General features: G+C 42.6%; 1 long non-coding RNA gene across 1 annotated transcript in view; it reads left to right on the top strand.

The window, feature by feature from the left end:
• LOC144455648 (uncharacterized) overlaps positions 1–18,256 on the top strand; it is a 76,076-nt gene extending 57,820 nt beyond the window's left edge. The window contains exon 3 of the long non-coding RNA XR_013484366.1: positions 18,178–18,256. This is a non-coding gene — a long non-coding RNA (uncharacterized LOC144455648). The remainder of the gene's footprint in view (positions 1–18,177) is intronic.
• Positions 18,257–20,693: the final 2,437 nt, after the last annotated feature.

Here is a 20,693-nt window from a genome sequence, read left to right on the forward strand (position 1 = left end):
ACCGACCTGGATCCTCTGGGAGCTCAGCAACCAGCTAAGATTTTTACAAGCCCTGGATTAAAGGCAAGGGCATGTAATGGAGGATGAATACTGAAGAGGGGGCATAGTCCCATAACAACTGTGTCAAGAATGCAAAGTTCAGAATATCACAAGATTGGAAAGGAAAGCTAAAGACAAATAGAGAATTATAAAATCAGAAAATTTGTCTGCATTCTGCCCTGAATCTTCTCTCTTCTCAACATTGGCTCTTCCCCTTCAAGTCACTGTCGTGCCTGGGTTTCTCTAATCTTTAACTTGGCCCCCGCTTGTTTTCCTCCCCCCTTTTAGCTGCCATCTTATTTCTTATTTCCTTTTCACTAATTAATTTCTAGACACAGCCAACTCTCCCTGCTGTCTCTGCTTCCTCATCACACACTCATCCATGTGTCACCCTGTACTCTGGGTTCCATGCTTACCTACTCCATTGAAACTGTCCTTTCTAAGCTGGTAGTAACCTTATTATCTAATTTCATTGGTCAATCCTCCAGTCTGTTCTCAGTCTTCACATTTCTTGATCTGTCTGCTGCCTTTACCACCCTTTTCTTACAATTCCCTCTTCTCTCAAGGGTTTCTGCCTCTGCAAACCAAGGTCTGAGTGCTTCAGTGGCAGGTTTGCTCTTGAAGTAGCCTGACTGGCCTTCCCTGTAGCCTGAGATGGGTAGGAATCCTTTCCTTTCAGATTGCTGTGGAATAGGTAGCAAAGGCTCAGCCTTGAGCCCATTCTGTACTTCTCAAGCTGTGATAGGTGCTTCTTTGAAAAAGAGTCTTCTGAGCTTCTTCCCTTCCTCCCCGCCCCCCATCCCCTCAGCTGATAAAGCTTCAACAGAAGCATGAATTTCACCATTTAATGCGACTAATCACTGCCCATTTCTCAGAAGGCTAATGGAAAGCCTCCTTAATCTGTCTGTAAAATGAGCTTCTAAGAGATAAACAGAAGGAACTTTGAAGTTAAATCTTCCAGGTTACCCAGAGACATCCAGAGACATTCATGCCTTTTGCTCAATGCAGTCTTTAAAGGAACAAGTTGACCCAGGAAGGATTATATGTTCTAAATGTGTGTAAAAAGGCAATTAGGAAAAAACAAAGTCTTTGCAACCGGAGTTATAGATCTAGGGTGTAGTGCCAGAAGGGACCCTTGGGAAGAACTCCTACCCTCTCTCTCCCTCCAGGAACCACCATTATCATAGACGGAGATTGTCAAGGCCAGAAGGGAGTTTTGAGATCACCTCATCCTGATAAACTGAGTCACTGATGCTGAAGAGGCCAACCCCCTCCTGATAATTTGTTTTCCCTTTTTTATAGATAAATTTTGTTTTGGTACAGTCTACAAAACCTCAACACACTCACAGTTAAATCCCCTATGTGGCTACAATTCCTAAAAGACAATTAAGTAAAAGATGAATAAAAGAGAGATGGTGATTGATAGCACTCCTCTGCCTCTGAGGATCCTTGGCCTTTTCCAAAACCCAGGGAAGGGGTCGCCTCTTGTAGGAGCCCTTCCTGATTCCTTTCTAGTTGCTAGCGTTCTCTCCCCTCAAATAGGCAGCTAGTGGTGCAGTGGGTAGAATGCCCAGCCTGGAATCAGGAAGACTCACCTGTGTGAGTTCAAATCTGGCCACAGACATTTACCAGCTGTGTGACCCTGGGCAAGTCACGTAACCCTGTTTGCCTCAGTTTTCTCATCTGTAAGATGAGGAACCACTCTAATATATCTGCCAAGAAAACTCTAAAATGGAGTCACAAAGAGTTGGGCAAAGACTGATTTGTTGGGTTGTTTTTACTTTTTGGTTCTGTCTTTGACTTGCCTGGCACATCGTAGGGTCCGATGCATGCTCAGGGGATATGACGCAACTTCATGCTTCAGTAGTTTTTTCTGTTTGTTAAGTAAGAGAAAGGCCAAATAATGCTTTAGAAATGGATATAAACATTGTCCACTGTGTTTGTTCTGAGTGTTGGTGCTGTTTGAAGTAGTCTTTATGCATCTAGTTAGAGTGACTTTGTATATTATTCTTTTGGTTCTGCCTTGTGCACTTTATAACACTTAGGGCCATGGGATCATAGATTTAGAGTTATTCAGGACCTTATCATCAAGGTCATCTCCTTCCCTCCAACCTTGTTTTTTTGGTGAAGAAACTGAAGCCCAAAGAAATGTGATTTTCCCAAGGTCGCATAGATAATAAGTGACACAAGTGACCAAGAATCTGTGGCTGTCGTGTGGAAGCCTGGATTTGGAGTTAAGAATAACAGCTAGCATTTATGTAGTGGTTTCAAAAGTTTGCAAAGCAATTTACAAATATTGTCTCATTTGATCCTCATAGCAACCGTGAGAGTTATTATTAATTCACATTTTACAGATGAGGAAACTGAGATGGATGGAAGTTGAGTGACCTGACCACTGCCTGCCTCAGTTTCCTCAACCATACATTGGGAATAATAATAATAGTACCTACCTCCCAGGGTTGCTGTAAGGATCTAATAGTATTCATAAAACTCTTTACAAACCTCAAACTATTATATTACTATTACCAAAATAATTACTTGCCCAGGGTCACATATCCAGTAAGTGTCTGAGGCTGGGTTTGAACTCAGGTCTTCCTGATTCCTGGTCTAGCATTCTCTCTTGCTGCCACTTGTCTGTACTAGAAGTCCTGCCTCAGATACTTACCAGCTGTGTAACCCTGGGCAAGTCATTTAACCACTCTGGGCTTCAGTTTCCCCATCTATAACATGAAAGGGTTGGACTTAACTGGCTTCTGAGGTCTCCTTCAGCTTCTGAATCTTTGGTCACATGTACCGGGTCTTGACCACTGCATCACACTGTCCCAATTTTTCCTTCATGTTTTTCTGAACCTCTTTGAATTTTTCATCATCATCCTTTGCGGCATTGTAAGAGACTTGCAGATACCACAACATGTTCAGCCACTATTGGCTCCAATCTTGGGAGGATAATTTATTTCTGGCTTTTCGCTATTATTAGTCATGCTGCAATGGACATATTCCTCCAGATACATCTTTGATGTTGTCAGTCCCTCACTGGGTTCTATCATCTCTAAGTCTCTGTTGACTCTAAATCCCATGATCCTCAACTTCCTTCGTGCAGATGGCAGTAAGGTTTGTTTTAGATTCTGTCTCTTCTGGCCAAAGATCCGACAGGGGCTTGGGTTTAGTTTGTAAAGTTGGAGGCTGACTGAGGCTTCACTGCGAAGAGGGAGAGGAAAGTTAAATAGGAAAAGCAATCTCCTCATAGAAAATAGTGACTTAGAAGATGGGTCTTCCTGCCCTGTCTGCAGCCAACAATAAAAGCAATTTCTGGGTAATTTCCCATTTTCATTTCTGGGGCATGGAAAGTTGGAGGGTCCAAGCAGCATGCATCTAGGACAAGGCTTTGCAAACTGGAACCCTGGGCTTCACAGGAATGTGGCCCTGGCCTGGGATCACACAGGTTTCCTGTGAATATGTAGGTAAGTCCTGCATCACAGCTGCTCATGATGGCCTGTTTTAGAAATGAAGGCGTGGAGCCACAGAATTAGCTGAACTGAGAAGGACCTCTGAGGTTATCTTGCCTAACTCTTTTATTTTAGAGGAGGAAATGGGCCTAGAGAAGGGAGGTAAATTTCTCACTACCCTGAGAAGATAGAGAGATTTTAGTTGTCTGACTAAAGGTAGGGAAGCAGTCCCACCCAGGCATCTCCATCTCTGTGCCTGTCCATAATGTGTGTGTTGCCAAGGGGTACCATTACTCCGATACAGCCACAAACTTGTGTGAGTTCCTACCAAAAGCTCTCACCTGGCACAAAGGACTTGGGTACCTCTTAAGAGATTCCTCACTTCTTTTTTTTTTTGGTGAGGCAATTGGGGTTAAGTGACTTTCCCAGGGTTACACAGCTAGTAAATGTCAAGTATCTGAGGTTGGATTTGAACTCATGTCCTCCTGACTCCAAGGCTGGAGCTCTATCCACTGCGCCACCTAGCTGCCCCAAGATTCCTCACTTCTTGAGATAGTTATCTCCAGCTAGATAATATGAGAACTTTACCATCTGATACCCCCCAATGGACTGTCACCTATTCCCCTTATAAGCACATGGTTCACCAAGTGCAAAGCAGGAAAAGAATACAGCCTGTTTGTAGGTCATCTAAAACAAATAAAGGTTCACAGCAGAACTCCTGGAGGATAGCAAGCCTATTTATGAGCAGACCTCCTCCAAAGGCCTGTGTGACATTAGCTACTTCTTCCTGTTGCATCTGCCCTAGAGAAGGTCTACAGCAGGGGCTGCCTCTAGTGAGGATCCCTGCAGCCTCAGAAGGGACACCCAGGGTCACTCTTTGCTGCCATCCTCCTCCACTGTCTTCTCCCTGGAGAGCTTCACTTTGCCTGCAGTTCTTCACTGCCCCGGCATGGGGCACTGGTTGTCACAACCAGGCTTCATTACCTAGGGTTCTCCATGGCTCTCCTTTGGGTCTCCACAGATGGCGTTGGCTTTCTCTCGTGCTCATTTCCTTCCATTGTAATAGAGCCTCCAGCCGTTTCAGTAGTGTGGTTCCCCAGATGGTTTCCTCTCTCAGTGATCTGTCATATAGCTGGATGGGGATTTTCCAGGGCTCCCTTATCCAAGGATACTAGGCTCCCTATATCAATCTCAAAAGCACCACCAAACAATGAGTCCTGCTCTGGGCATCTCCCTTGTGCTGCAATTCGTGCCAATCTTTGGCCTTATGGAACCTTGCCCAGTTATCAAGAATACCCCACTAATCTCCTCTTCCAAGCAGGTCTCTATCCCAGGTTGAATCAGGGTGAATTTTACAGTCAAATATCCTTTCCCCCAGCATCCGAGCAGGGTGCCACTTGCTTGTATCATTGTCTTCCATGAGTGTAGAAGCTTAGCATAGCTCCCACCCAGTTTATCACCATCACCCCTGTGGTCCCTCTGGGGCCAACTGATGGGGCTGTTCAGATTATCCAGGGTGGCTATATAGGAGATGGGTGTGTGGGGGAGAGAAACACACATTTTCCTGGCATTCTTGTGGTTTGGGGGAGGAGTCCGTTTTACTGCCTCTACTACCTTGTCCTGTCCTTGCCTGAGCTTCCCACAAGTAGCAGTGCCCAAGGCAGAAGGTGTAGTGAGACCAAGCTATAAATGATTTTTATGTAGGGGACTTGTGTTAGCACGCTCTTTCCTGCATCACTCTGATTAACATTAATGGGAGCTCTCCATGCACATTATGCGGAAGCAACAGATCATATTTCTTAATTGACTCCTTTGCTACCCTGACATGTCCTCAGTCCGTGAATGGTAGGGGCACATTACATCCATTAGTGCTCTGTCTATTGCTGTGACTGCCTCGGCCCCTGGAAAAGCTGGATCTGGAGCTTCTCAGGCACCTCCCATGTGTCCCTTCAGGACCCACCCTATTAATGCATCAAGTCATTCACGTCTGTCGTTGACCCAGAGGAGCCCTGCGGAGTGTCGCTGTGGGGCAGGCCTTAGAACATGGCAGCTATCAGCAATGATGGGTGATCTGTGGGGAATAAATAGGCCAGTGCATGATCAGCTCCCAGGAAGGGACCACAACCAGGCAGAGGCACAAATGAGACATGAATGATGCACGTGCCACTACCAGTAATCTTTAAGTTGAGAAATCATATGGCATTTGATTTAGGGAGCATTGTATCTGCATGATTAAGATGAGGTGATCCTGGCCTTTCTAAAATAGTCCAAGAGGGAACTCTTTTCACAAACATATCTATTCTTTAACTGGAGGTGACTCTGAACTTAAAAAAAAAAAGATGAATCTAATTCAGTACAATAGTTTTCCCTTATAATTGTATGTATTTCATTTTATGCATTTAAAAACATTATTCCAAGAAGAGGTCCATAGGCTTCACCAGACATATCAGCAATTTTTCTGCAACTTCAGTCTTGGAAATTGCCCAGAACACTGAGAGGTTGGGTGGCTAGGTGGTACAGTAGATAGAGCACCAGACCTGGAGTCAGAAAGACTTCTCTTCCTGAGTTCAAATCTGGTCTCAGATACTTACTAGCTGTGTGACCCTAGGAAAGTCACTTAACCCTCTTTGCCTTAGTTCTTCATCTGTAAAATGAGATGGAGAAGAAAATGACACTTTTCTCCAGTATTTATCCCAAGAAAATCCCACATGGGGTCACAAAGAGTTGGACACAACTAAAAAATAATGCAACAACATTGAAAGGTTGAATGATTTGGCTAGAGTCACACTTTTAATAGGAGTCAGAGGCAGTACCTGGACTCAGGTCTTCTTGACTGTGAGGCTGGCCAACAACATCTCCACTATCCCTCACTGGCTTTTGTCTTTCCCGAGTGAGAGAATAACACCCACTTCACAAAGTCCTCTGGTGGTGCAGAGGGGGCCCAGACATACATTAGATGTGAACATGATCTTACTCCTAGAAAACTAGTGAGGAAAGCTGCGTCTTCCCAGAGAAGTGGGGAGTGTGCATATGGATGCTATCAGATGAGGTGGGTGTGTTAGGTTAGACGTTGTCATGTATGATGTAGACAGTGTTGGACAGTATGTAGCCAGTTGGGTGGATGATGCATTGTCCACAAGGACCTGAGTTCTAGTCCTAGCTCTGACACTGTTTATCTGTGTGCTCTTGAATAAGTTACATAAATAAGAGCCACAACAAATATGGATTAAGCACCTACTGTATGCAGAGCACTGTGCTTTATGCCAGGGAAGATGCAAAGTTTATGTTGGACTGTCTTCAAGGGGACTTATAGTCCAGGAGGAGAGAAAATATACATCCACTAACTTAACCCTACCTTCTCCATGAAGCCTTTCCTGGTCCTCCCAAGCACTCATGTCCTCCTTTCTTAGTTACTTTATATTTTTTAAAATTTATTCATATTTACTTCTTTATTTGTTTGCTGTCTCCCCATTGGAATATAAGCTTTTCAAGAGTAAGGATTTTTTCATTGTCTGTCTTTGTATCTCCAGAGCCTAGCACTGTGTCTGGAACATAGTAGGTGCTTAATAAATGCCTGTTGATTAATATTAAGTGCCAGTGCCTAGTGGGGCCTTTTGCCTAAGGCAGGGGTGAGGAGCCTGTGGCCTCCAGGGCACATGTGGCCTCCTATGTCCTCAGGTGTGGCCCTTTGACTGAGTCCAAGTTTTACAGAACAAATCTAGGAGATTTGTTCTGTGAAGTTTGGATTCAATCAAAGAGCTGCAATTGAGGACCTAGAGGGCCACATGTGCCCTGGAGGCCACAGGTTCCCCACCCCAGCACAGTTAAGCTGACTCATGCCAGGCATAAGCATAGGCTACTTAAGCTATAGTTTGAGGCCACTAAAGATATCTAGAAAGTATGAGCTTGTAAATCTTGAAACTCTTTAAGGTCTCAGTATTAAACTCAGTACTGGTTTAATGCTTGGAGAAAGTAGAACAAAGTGCTTTCTGATGTTAAAATGGAGAAACTATTTGAGAAGTAGAAAGGGGTAGGAAGGAGGGAGGGAGGAATGAAGGATGATTTTGTGGAGGAAGTAGGATTTAAGTTGAGTTTTAAATAATGCTGAGAAATTCAGAACTTTGATGGCAATGTAGAATGCACATATAAGTCTAGAGAATCAGTGTGACAACCACTGGTGAAGGACTGTGAATGCCAGGTAAAGGACTTGGGTCTTTGTAAGTGCCATTCAAGATTTTTATAGATAGGAGTCACGTGATGAGATCTTTAGGGAAGAAAGATTAGTCTAGTAGCAGTATGAGTGATGGATTGGAAGGTGAGGAGAAAATAAAGAAAGGACCTATTTTAGTCCCAGAAATTAATGAGGGCCTGTGATAGAGTGGCAATAGGCTCTTGTCTCTGTCTCTGTCTCTCCTTCTCTTTCTTTCTCTCACTCTCTCTTTCCCTCTGTCTCTATCTCTGCCTCTCTCCCCCACTCTCTTTTCCTCTGTCTCTTTCTCACTCTGTCTCTCTGTCTTTCTTCCACTCTCTCTTTCCCTCAGTCTCTTTCTCCCACTCTCTTTCCCTCTCTCTCTTTCTCTCTCCTTTTCTCTCTCTCCCACTTTCTCTTTTCCTCTGTCTCTCCTCTTTCTTTCTCTCACTCTCTCTTTCCCTCTGTCTCTATCTCTGCCTCTCTCCCCCACTCTCTTTTCCTCTGTCTCTTTCTCACTCTGTCTCTCTGTCTTTCTTCCACTCTCTCTTTCCCTCAGTCTCTTTCTCCCACTCTCTTTCCCTCTCTCTCTTTCTCTCTCCTTTTCTCTCTCTCCCACTTTCTCTTTTCCTCTGTCTCTGTCTCTCCTCTTTCTTTCTCTCACTCTCTTTCCCTCTGTCTCTATCTCTGCCTCTCTCCCCCACTGTCTTTCCCTCTCTCTCTGTCTCTCTTCTTTTCTCTCTCCCCCACTCTCTTTTCCTCTGTCTCTTTCTCCTACTCTCTTTCCCTCTCTGTCTCTCTCCTTTTCTCTCTCTCCCACTTTCTCTTTTCCTCTGTCTCTGTCTCTCTCTGTCGTCCCCTCTCCCCATTCACTGGCTCAACTCTGATGAGTTTACTGTTATCTCTATGCAGATGGCTCCAAGATCTCTGTGTCCAGACTTGGTCTTCCCTACACTCCAGTCCTGTATTGCTGGCTGTTTATTGGATAAAAGCTGAACTTCCTATATACAGCTCAACTTTAATATGTGCAAAGCAAAATTTCATCACATTCCTCCCCCAAGCTCCCCACCCCTGCCACTCTCTAACTTCTCTGTTTCTATTAAAACTACTACCCAATTGTCAGGTGTGCAACTTTCTTTTATCCTTGACTCTTGCTTCTCCTTGACCCCACGTGTACATACATCCATTCAGTTACCAGGACTTTCTGGTTAACAGTGTATGTGGGAATACATTTCCCAGTGTATCTTGCACCTGTCCCTTCCTCTCACTCACCCAACAATCCATGAAGCCCACAGGACCTGAACTCTTCCAGGAGCCTCCTAATTAGTCTTCTTCTTTCCAATCAGTGAATCAACAAACAGTTATTAAGCACCTACTATGTGCCAGGAGTGTGGCATGGAGGATAGGGAGGTGGCCTTGGAGTCAGGGAGGCCTGGATTCAAGTCCTGCCTCTGACACATACTGCTTGTGTGACCTAGGATAACTCAACCTCTCAGTTTCACAGATGACTCTTTAACCTATAAGTTGCAGAGTAGGTGTTATTCTGCATTGGTAGAGGACATGCTTTCCTTCTATGGATGAAATCACAGGTCCTGTTAAAAACAAGCATCAAAGTGTCAGGCACAGTGGTAGCTGCTGGTGATACAAAGGCAAAAATGAAACAGTCCCTGCCCTCAAGGAGCTTACATTCTATTGGGGAAAACCATATGCATGTAGAGATATGTGCAAAATAGATACGACGTGGCTGGGGGGTAGAGGATAGGGAAAGGCCTCGTGGAGAAGATGATGCTTAAGCAGATTTTGGAGGAGAGTTGGGATTCTAAGAAGTGATATTGCCAAAGAAGTATATTTCTATGCAAAGGCATAGAAATGGGAAATTGAATGTCACGTACAAGGAACAATCAATTGGTCAACAAATATCTATTGAAGATTTGCTCTGTGTGAGGCCCTGTGAGGAAAAAACAGTAAGATGCTGGTCCCAATTCTTCTTTACAACATGACCAATGTGCAAATATGTTTAATATGAATGTATATGTAGAGCCTATATCAGATTGCATGCCATCTTGGGGAGGGGAAGAAAATTTAAAACCCAAAAGCTTATGGAAGTGAATGTTGAAAATTAGAAATGAATAAAGAAAATAAAGAAAAAAGCAAGAGGTATGAAATAAAGATTCACAATTAAAAAAAATCAGTAAGATGGACAATTTCACTAGATTAGACCATAGGGTGCATAAAAGGTAGTGGAGGGGGGGAAGGAATAAGCATTTAATAATAAGCCATATTATGTAGTAATGTATAACAAGCCTGAAAAGGTAAACTGAAGCCAGATTGTAAAGAACTTTAAGTAACAACAGAGGAATTCATATTTGATTCTAGAAGTAATAGAGAGCCACTGAAGTTTATTGAAAAGGAGCATGAAATGATTAAAACTGTGCTTTAGAAAAATCACTTTTGCAGGTGTGTGGAAGGTGGACTGGAGTTGGGAGAGATGAGTCAGGGAGACAAATTTGGAGACTATTGCAATGGTCCAGGTGAAAGGCGGTGGCTTTGTGAATGGGGCTAGAGGCAGGAGAAGTGGTGGAGGTAGGCATTACAAGATGTGGCCAGGTGAGCAAATGTGTGGGGCAAGGGAGAGTAAGGAGCTGAGAACAACAGCCTGGTTGTGAACCTGGGAGACTAGAAGGATAGTGTCACCCTTAACAGAAATAGAAAAGTTTGGAAGGGGATTGGGTTTGGGAGAAATATGAGTTCTGGTTTAGCATATTAAGTTTGAGATGCCCAAGGGATCTTAAACATACGTACATGTATAATATATGTATAAATATGTGTGTATACATATGTATACATGTATATATATAATGTCAGATACACACACATATGTGAGTCAGATGTATAGAAATTACTGAATCGATGGGAGCTTAATGAGGTCGCCAGATGAAAGAGTACAGAGAGAGACAGAAGAGAAGGAAGACCAGGATGGTCTTGGTGTATAGCCAGTTTGGTGGCAGGACATGCCTGATCTAGCAAAGGAGACTAAGTAAGACAAGTCAGACAAATACAGAGAGAGCCAAGAGAAAGCAGTGTCACAGAAAAGAGTATCCAGAAAAAGAAGGTAATCAACAGTATCCGAAACTTCAACATGATCAAGGTTGAGGAGGACTGAGAAAAGACCCTCAGATTTATTTCTATTAATTTTTTTTCTATCTATGCTATTCTCCCTCAATAGAACATCAACTTCTTGAATTCAGAGGCTGTCCCATTCTCCCTTTGTATACTTAGCCTAGTGCATCGCAGTAAGTGCTCGGCAAATGTTTGTTGAATGAATGACTGAAGGAAATAGATTTAAGAAGTGTTAAAAGGGAGCAATCACCAGGTCTTGGACACTAATTGAATATGAGAGGTGAAGGAAAGGGGAAAATGAAAAATAAGCACAAACTTTTTTTCCATTGAATTCTTTTATTAATTTATTTTGATTTATCAACAATCACTTCCATAAGCTTTTGAGTTTAAAATTTTTCTCCCCTCCCTCCCTAAGACAGTGCATAATCTGATATGGGCTATACATATACATTCCTATTCAACATATCTTCACATTAGTCATGTTGTAAGGAAGGATTAGAACCAATAGGAGGAACCACCAGAAAGAGGAAACAAAACAAAACAGAAGAAAAAAAAAGAGCAAATAATTTGCTTCCATCTGCATTCAAACTCCATAGTTCTTTCTTTGGATGTGGATAGCATTTTCCATCATGGCACCAAAGACAAAAATAGTCACGTGGCAGGGAGGAGCAGGTTTAGGGGGAGAGCTAAAAAGCCTGGTTTTGTACATGTTGAATTTAAGGTGTAAATTGAATGTTGCCAGTAGAGATATCCTGGAGATAAAAATGTGAATCTGTGGCTCAGAAAGATGATTAAGATTAGAAACACGGATCTCAGAGTCATCTGTCTATAAGAGTACTTAAAGAGTGAATGAAATTGGAAAAAGAAGAAAGTGTAAAAAGTAAAGTGAGAAAAGTCAAGGGCAGAACTTTAGGAAGGCAGAAAGAGGATGAGGAGCCAAAAAAAAAAAAAGAAACAGTTAGAAAAGTAGGAAGAGTCTTGGACAAGTTTGGTGTCTCTGAAGCCAAGGAAGGAGAGGGTATCCAGAAGAAGGGGACAGTAAAAAATAAAGTACTTTAAGGTTTGCAAAGCACTTTCCTCATGATAAAATCTGTAAAATAATTAAAGTATTATTATTATTGCCATTTTTAACTAGAGAAGGTAACTGACTTCCTCACGGATGCACAGCTAGTGAGTGTCGGAACTTGGAACCTGAATCCAAGGCTTCTTAAGCTCCAAGTACAATGTTCTTTCCTCTGGGCCACAGACATTCTACCAGGAGTTTAGAGAGAATGAGAAGAAGTTTGGCCGTTGAGAAAAGGTTGGGGACCCTTAAGAGAGCGATATCAACAAAGTTGTGGTGATGAGAACTGGATTGCCGGGGGTTGAGGAGAGATCGGCTGGTGGTAGTCTTGGAGCTCTATAGCTGTAGAAAGCTTTAAAACATTAAGCTGTTTAAGAGAGGAGACTGAAGGTAGTGGCTGGGAAGGCTACGAAGGTCAAGGAAAGGTGGGTTTATTGTCTGTTTGATCACTGGGGAGCCTTGCTCATTTTTGTAGAATTGTGGGAAGAAGCCAGTGAAGAGCATGCTAGAAGGTGATAGCTTAGAGAGGGGCTAGCTTCGTTCTGTCTGGACCCAGAAAGCAGAACCAGGAACAGTGGATAGAAGTTGAAGAGGTATATTGAGGCTGAAGGCCAGGGAAAATTTCTAACAAGGAAGAGCTACCAGGGTGGGGAACCTGTCATGTGGCTCTCCAGGTCCTCAAGTGTGGCCTCGAGGCCATGGGTTCCCCACCCCAGAGCTAACCAAAAGTGGAATGGATTTCCCAACACTGGACATCTTTAAGCAGAGGCTGGAAAGCCATTTGATGGAGATGTTATATTGGGGTTTCCTTTTAGGTATGGGTTGGATTACGTGACTGCTTCACAGACCCTTCCAGTACTCAATCTGTGATTCCTGAAAGAGGCAAGAATTCCTGTAGTTCCTCTGATTTACCAAACTGTAAGCCTGCCAAGAGAGAGACAGAGACAGAGACGGGGCTATAATTCATTCTTAGTGAGCTAATGCTGACTCTTCGTGATAATCACTTTCTCTCCTAAAGGCTCACAAACCGTCTAGTTAATAATCCATTCTAGAAATTTAAGAAGAGTCAACCTTAAGTTGGGGGAAATCTAATTTTAACTATTGAAACATTTGCCTGTCTCCTGATTTTTGGCCACTCCTCCATTCACCCCAAATTCCCCAAAGATTATATCATATTATCAATACTTATGCAAATAAATACATCATAACAGAGGAAAGTGGTTTAAGCTGTCTGCAAGGATGTTTTATTAATACTCAGTAGTGGAGCCATATTGTTTTACGAGCAGGCTTTTAAGCTGTGTATATTTTTGATGGTGTGAAATCTTTGTGGCCACCGTTGATATTTCTCTTCCCTATTTCAGCCCATGCTACTGCCTAGAATATTAATTTCATATTTGTTAACTTTGAAGACTTTTAAAAGGCATCCTTAAATCTATACATATCAACAACAAGAGTGTTAGACCATTGAGGTTACTTATCTAAAAGAACGGGTGTTATTTTTTTTCAGAGACAAAACTAATATGTGCCTGTAAGAAGTATCCTCTGGAGATAATATGGAAATTGGGTTAAAAATGAAATATGGAATGCATGTTTGCTCAGAGTGCCCATGGTTCTTTATCCAAACGCACCGTGGCAGTGAGCCATTGTTTATGGTCCCCAAGGGGTTCCATTCAATCAGCCACATGAAATGATGGCTATCCAAGGGGAAGACCAAATATTTACGTCGCCCCACAAACCCCGTGCCGTGCATGCTGACATCGTTATCAAGCAGCCTTGGAATATCTGTCATTGCAGCTGAAGGCCATGCCTGGGTTCTTGTAGGTGATGTCCTTGGTTATAACTGTTTGACATTGAAATCTCTAAAGTGGAGGGGGAGTGGGTAATGTGGACCAGACAACCTCTCGTGGCTCTTCCATCTCTAAATTACGGACCCTGTGAGCTTCTCTAAGATATTATAGCACTGTATCAGATCCTAGAGTCATAGATTTAAAACTGGAAAGAACATAAGTCCTCTGGTCCAGCCTTCTCATTTCAAAGGTGAGAAGTAAAATTACTTGCCCGAGGTCATGTGGATGACACACAGCAGAACTGGGATTTGGACCTAGGGCTTCTGGGTCCAAATGCAGCACTATTTTGACTGTACCACTCTGTCTCCTGTACAGGCTGAACATTCTGCATGGTAGTAGTCCCCAGAAGTTGGTGTTGACATAAGTTTGGGGCTGGCTAGAGGATGGGGAATGTTTGAATCATTTATTAGCCCACCTGACCTCTTCTAAGGAGGGCCAGAGCTAAAGGATGACCAGGTGCCTCTCTGGAGCCATCGCCCTATTTACAGATTGCTGCAGAGAGATTTCCTTTCTTCTAGTCAGTTATTTATTACGAGATGAGAATTCATATCCGTGATTTTCTGCAAAGTCACAGGGAACAGGCCTGGCTTTCTTTGTTACAACTTGCTGATGACACTGGTGAAGCTTAAATAAACCTGACAATAGCTCCTTGTAGCCCTTAGAAGCCAACCGGATGAAGCAAATGCTTGATTAAAATTCATATCTTCCCTCTGCATCCCAGGATAATTATGACTGAGCTGTGGTTAAAGTTGACCTTTGTGATTTTCTTGGGAAGAATCCTAGCTGGGTATAGAGGTGTCAGCCAGAGATACCTTTGGGGAAGGACAAAAAAGAAATGGCCCCACTTCTCCATTTTCTCACTAATATTAGAAGCTCATATAACTGGTACAGGGCTCGTGTTTGATAGATGCTGGCTCCCTGAAATATTTCTACTGGCACCTTGGCAGTGCCCCCCCCAGAGGGATGCCAAAGGGAGATTAAATTCCCACTGTTGGGTGAATTTAATTTTTAAGCCTGAATTTCTGATAATTTGTTTTCCTTTGGTTATTTCCAACTTCAGGCTTTGAGATTTCCCAGAAATTATATTTCTGAAGAGGCAAGACCATGTGGCAGAGAAAGACATGGCCTGAATGACAGAAGACCTAGGTTCTAGACCCATGTCTGACAGTGATTGTGTGGACATGGGCAAGGGGCTTCTTGCCTCTGGGCCTTTGTTTGCCTCATTTCTAAAGTAAGAGACAGACAGTTAGGTGGTACAGTGGATAGAGTGCCAGGCCGGGACTCAGGAAGACCTGAGTTCAGGTCCAGCCTCAGATACTTACTCACTGCGTGATCCTGAGCAAATCACTTAACTCTTGTTTGCCTCACTTTCCTCATCTGTAAAATGAGCAGGAAAAGGAAAGGGCAAACCATTCCAGTATCTTGTTTTCAAGAAAATCCCAAATGGAATCACAGAGAATCAGACACAACTGAAATGACTGAACAACAGCGACAAAAAGTAAGAAACATAGACTTGATTATCCCTAAGAGTCCCTTTCGGGTTAAATATCCCATGACCTTTAAACTTTTAGAATCCTGGATAGTTGTCAGTGTTGAGGGTTTATGATATATCATAGGACCACAGATTTAGAACTAGAAAAGGACCTCAGAGGCCATCTACCTCAACCCCCTTGAGGTCTGGAGAGTTCAAGTGACTAGCCAAAGTCACACAGATAGTAAGTAGCTGAGATAGGAATCGAACCTGGGTCCTGACTCCAAATCCAACGCTCTTCCATTATACTATACTGAAATTTTCTCAGATTTAAGCTTGAAAGCTTCAGCGGAAAACCAAATTGAGCCTTAGAAAATAGCCCTGACTTGCACCCTCTTCTCCCCATCCATTCCTCTGCTTCAAAGGGAGTTTTGACGGAGAAGCAGAGGGAAGCCAGATCTAGCTCAGATAATATAAACCTTTGAAGTCAATTAATCAAAAACTTGAATAAAACTCATATCTTATCACTGTGTGTTACTGAAGGGGAAAGAGGAGGAGACAGAGAAGAAAAAAAACCCAGAATAATTTATGCAGAATGCCAAGCTAGTGGGGCAGAGAATTTCAATTTGCTTATCCAAGAGGCAGGGGTGGGGGAGTAAGGTTTCCTGGTACAGTAATTTCTCCTGGCACCAGGCTGGTCTAAATGCCACTGGCCCCGCCACAGTGGAAGGAGAACATATCCCCAGAAGACATAAAGTAGTCTGGATCTGTTTCAGTGACATCTTTTGATGCCTGATTGCTGGGTCAGGTCTGCATAAGCATTTGCCAAGAATGTTGTAAAGCAGATTCCTGTTTTGGGCTTGGGTTGGACTAGATTCAATTCAGTTCTCCTCACATTTAATAAGGTAGTATAAACAAAGTTTGGTTAAAGCATGGTCCTATGTCCCATGGTCTCATGGAGCTTATAGTCTAGTAGGGGAATATGATACATGGCCAAATAACTGTGATACTTGAGTAATAGTAAATGTATGAGAGGTGTATAGACAATATGTTCTGTGAAGTCCAAAGGACAAAAGCCCATTCATATTTGGGGAATTAAGGAAGACCTCTTAAAGGAGATGGCATTTGGATTTCATGCACTAAGCAGGAGAGGGATCCGTTTCTCCTATATTTTGAAGATGTAGATTCAAATTGAATGGAATCTTAGAATCTTGGGAAATCCTACCCATTTACAGATAAGGAAACTGAGACAGAGAAGTAAGATGTCTTTAGTATTTTTGGCTTAGGACTTGTTCTAGCATAAAGGATTCATCAGACTGATATAGCTCTTTTTTTTTTAAGTGATTACAATTTTTTATTGAGTATTTATGTCCTCTTTTTACGTCCCTGACATTTAACAGGGCCTGGCATATAGTAGGTGCTTAATAAATGTTTATTGATTCACTATTAATTGATATAGCTAAATTGGGAAGGAATGGCATGAGTGAAAGTGGATGTGGTGAGCAGGAGGTTTATGCCGTAGAGGCACTGAGGAGGGAGAGGGGAGGGGAGAATTTTTCTGTCAGACCTGGACAGTTGCTTTCCAAGGAGTCACCTGGTCTGGTCTGGATGAAGCACCGCAGAGAATTCCAGGGAGCCTCTCTTTATAATAGGCTGGTGGGTGGGTTTGTGGGCTTGGATGAGGACTTCTGACAAAGAAAAGCCTATGGATTTTGATGGAGAAAACTTTTTTTTTTTTGCCTAGGAATTGCTTGAGTGGTCTTGGGGTAATTTCCTCCCCTGTTTTTGTTTTGTTTGTTTCCAGCTGCTTCTCAGGGAAGGAAAGTGCCCAGGGGCAGTGTAACCTCGGGGTAGGACTACTACTGCTGCTTCTGGGATCATTCTCTAGACATTTCTTATATCTGTTTTAGGCAGGAAATGACTTGGCCAAGGTCACCAGGTATTAAGTTGCAGAGCCAGGATTCAAACACAGACTTTCTGACTCCAACTGTAGGGTCCTTTTTACTATGCCATTCTGGGTTGAGCTCAGTAGGACTGCAGAGGACAGAAGGCTCAAGAAACATACACTACTTGGCCCCTGGCCTAAAGCTGACATTCCAGGGATAGGAAATGGCATGAGCAAATATGGAGGGACAAGAGAGCATGAACTGTATTTAGGGAGGGGACAGTGAATAGTCCAGGTTAGCACACAGAGTCCAGGAAGGGGGATAGTACAACATGAGGTGGAAAAGGTAGGACATTGCCAGATTATGGAGAGCCTTGAATGTTAGATGACCCAAAGGAGGCTCCTTCCAGGTCTGAGTGTCTCTGACTCTCTGATGGAGTGCACATGAAGATTATCAGGGCAGGCCCAGGTGCTGCCTGGGATGATGTGGGCATCAGAATGTTGGTCCTCAGCAAAGACAATGACCACCAGGAGCTTGAAAGCCCCCACCACAAAGGAGAGAATGAGACACAGAATTTCTCCTTGTGATAAATGAGTGCTGTGGAAATTGGAGGCCAGGGAGGGGAAATTCAACTTGATGAACATTTATGAAAGATACTGGAGTTATTTTATCATGCTCCTGCCTCATCTTCCTGAGACCTCTCTCTCCTCTAAGCTGCGATTACTCTCCCAGCTGCCATTGTCCTGAGTTCCAATGGGTTAGTCCATCTTTCACTCAACACCATCCTTTCATTCTCTTCCTTTCATGCACAGCCCTGATGCTGTTATACATCAGAGGGCATTAAGTTCACTGAACTGGTTACCTTGAGTGTCCCATGTTTTGGGGTATGGATGAGTTGTAGGATCAGAGGGACCTTAGACACCATCTAGTCCAATCCCCCTTCTACCTTATACCCCTTTGTTTTACAGATGAAGAAACTAAGACTTAGAGAGATAAAATTACTTGCCAAAAGGCAGACAGGTAATATATAGAAAAGCCAGGATTCAAATGCATGTACTCTGACTCTTACATCACATGCTCTTTTCACACTTTTCCATTCTGGATTTGTCTTTGTAGGATTGCTCAAGAAAGAATGGGCAAGAAACACACACTACTCAACATTATGGCCTAAGGTCGACAAGTATTAATCAACAGGTAACTCAAGAGTTCTTCTTCTTACTATACAACGTGAATCCACTTCTCTTTTATCTATTGGGTTCCTTTTGAATATGGTATATCCCTTCCAGAGGCAGATTCCAATTGTGCATCCCATCTTACCAAATCTTGGTGATGTAAATGGGTCATTTGTTAGATGCATGCTGAAGACAGCACAGTTCTCTGTAATCATGCCACTCTACCAGATGGTGGAAGGCATTTGGGTGAGGGTCAGTGGAAGGAGAAGAAGAATCAATAATGTCAAAGGAGTATATTATAGATTACCTGATCAGCAGGGAGAAATAGATGAGTCCAAGAAACAAATTAGAGTTAATTTTTGTTTTTACCCTCCTATTTACAAATGAGAAAACTGTTAACTCAAAGAAGTCACTCAGAAGTGATTTGCCTAGGGTGACTCACATAGCTAGTAAGTGTCTGAGATGGGATTCAAACCCAGGTCTTCCTGACTCCAAGTCCTATCTACTAGGTCATACTGTCTTCTTCCTGGAAGCACCCTTATGGGGTTGTTATAAGGCACAATTGACATAGTACATACAAAGTGGTTTTAGACTGAGGCCTATATAAATGTCAATATTATTATTATGGCTGCTAGGTGGAGCAGTTGCTAGAGCACAGGACCAGGACTCAGGTAGAACTGAGTTCAGGTCCAGCCTCAGACACTTATTAGCTGTGGGATCCTGGGGAAGTCACTTAACTGCTCTGTGCCTCAGTTTCCTCTTCTGTAAAGCGAGGATAATAATAGCATCTACATCCCAGGGTTGTGAGAATCAAATGAGATAATATTTATGGAGTGCTTTGCAAGCTTTATATTTGATCCTGGAGACAATAGGTAGCAATTGGAGTTTAATTAAATTAATTGAAGTACCATATAAATGCTAGCTGTTATTATTATTATTATTATTATTACTATTATTATTATTGAGATAGTGCAGTGGGAAGTGATGAATTTAGAGTCAGCATTCCTAGATTCGAAGGGCATGATATATCAGTGATACAGGACTTTAGTTACCTGGGTATCAGCTGGAGCTCCATCTCTGTCAAAAAGCAAGCTTCTCAAAAACTCTTGACTTGCCTTCATGATAAAGTCGTTGCTCAAAAGATGAAGAAAGCAGTGAGAAGGAATTGTTATTTCATACCTGATTCTGACCAGCAAAGATCATCAAGTTGTAGAAGTAGAAAAAATAGGAACCTTTGGAGAAAGGACCACTTTAATTTAGAATTCATGATTTTGTTTAGTCAATTTTCAGTTGTGTCCAACTCTTCGTGACTCTACTTAGGGTTTCCTTGGCAAAGATATTAGAGTGGTTTGCCATTGCCTTCTCCATTTCATTTTATAGATGAGAGAACTGAGGCAAACAGAGTTAATTGACTTGGCCAGGTCACACAGCTAGTGTCTGAGTCCAGATTTGAACTCAGGAAGATAAGCCTTCCTGACTCCAGGGCCAGCACTCTATCCACTGAGCCCCCTAGTTACCCTGTTAATAGGAGAGGAAAGGTAGTATTGTCTCACATAGACATTAGACCTTAAGAATATAGGATTAGAGAAGTTAAGAGAGAAAATAAGTGGTATCCTATGTTCTAAAATTCCATAGGGAAAGAAGGTTTATAGATTTCAAAAATGAAATTCTGAAGAAATACATGCAAATGATTCTGGTGAGAGGAAAAAGAGGGAATTTTTCCCAAAAAAGACCAGAGTATCCAAGGAAACCACCTAAAGAGATGAGGTAGATGCATCCAACCTAGATTCTAAAAAAATACGTATAGGAGATGGAAACAAGGACAAGAGTTGGGGGATGAATAAAACAGGAGTATCATTGTCCTGGGGAAATAGTATGAGAAGGCTAAAGCCAGAATGAACTAAGGCGGATAATTTGTGCTGAGGGCAATAAAATTAGCTTTTTAAAAGCTAAGTTGGCATACCGGAAGAAAAAAAAAAGAAAAGAAAAGAAGGAAAGAAAAAGAAAAAAAGATAAGACCATAGGTTGGGAACAGATGCTAAATGAATGTCTTGAAGCCAACTGAAACGCAATATGCCCAAAACAGAACTTCTCATCTTTCTTCCCCAGTTTAATGTTACTGTCAAGGGCCGCTCTCACCTCACATATCCAGTTTGTTGCTAAGTCTTGTTTCTACCTTCCCACCATCTCATATATGTGTCCCCTTCTCACCACTCACACAGGGACCACCGTCATGGAGGACCTCATCATCTGGTCTATTGCAATAGCCTTGGTCCCCCTACTTCAAGCCTCTCCCCTCTTTACTCTATTCTCCATTCAGGTGCTAAAGTAATTTTCCTAAGGCAAAGATCCAGCCATGTCACCATATTCCTCTTCCCTCTTCCACTCCAAAACTCCAAATGGCTCCCTATTACCTCCAGGATCAAAGAGAAAATATTTGGCATTTGAAGCCCTTCACAA

Source organism: Phascolarctos cinereus, unplaced genomic scaffold (genome assembly GCF_003287225.1).
Source record: "Phascolarctos cinereus isolate Bilbo 61053 unplaced genomic scaffold, phaCin_HiC Scaffold_2;HRSCAF=192, whole genome shotgun sequence".
NCBI classification, from domain to species: domain Eukaryota; kingdom Metazoa; phylum Chordata; class Mammalia; order Diprotodontia; family Phascolarctidae; genus Phascolarctos; species Phascolarctos cinereus.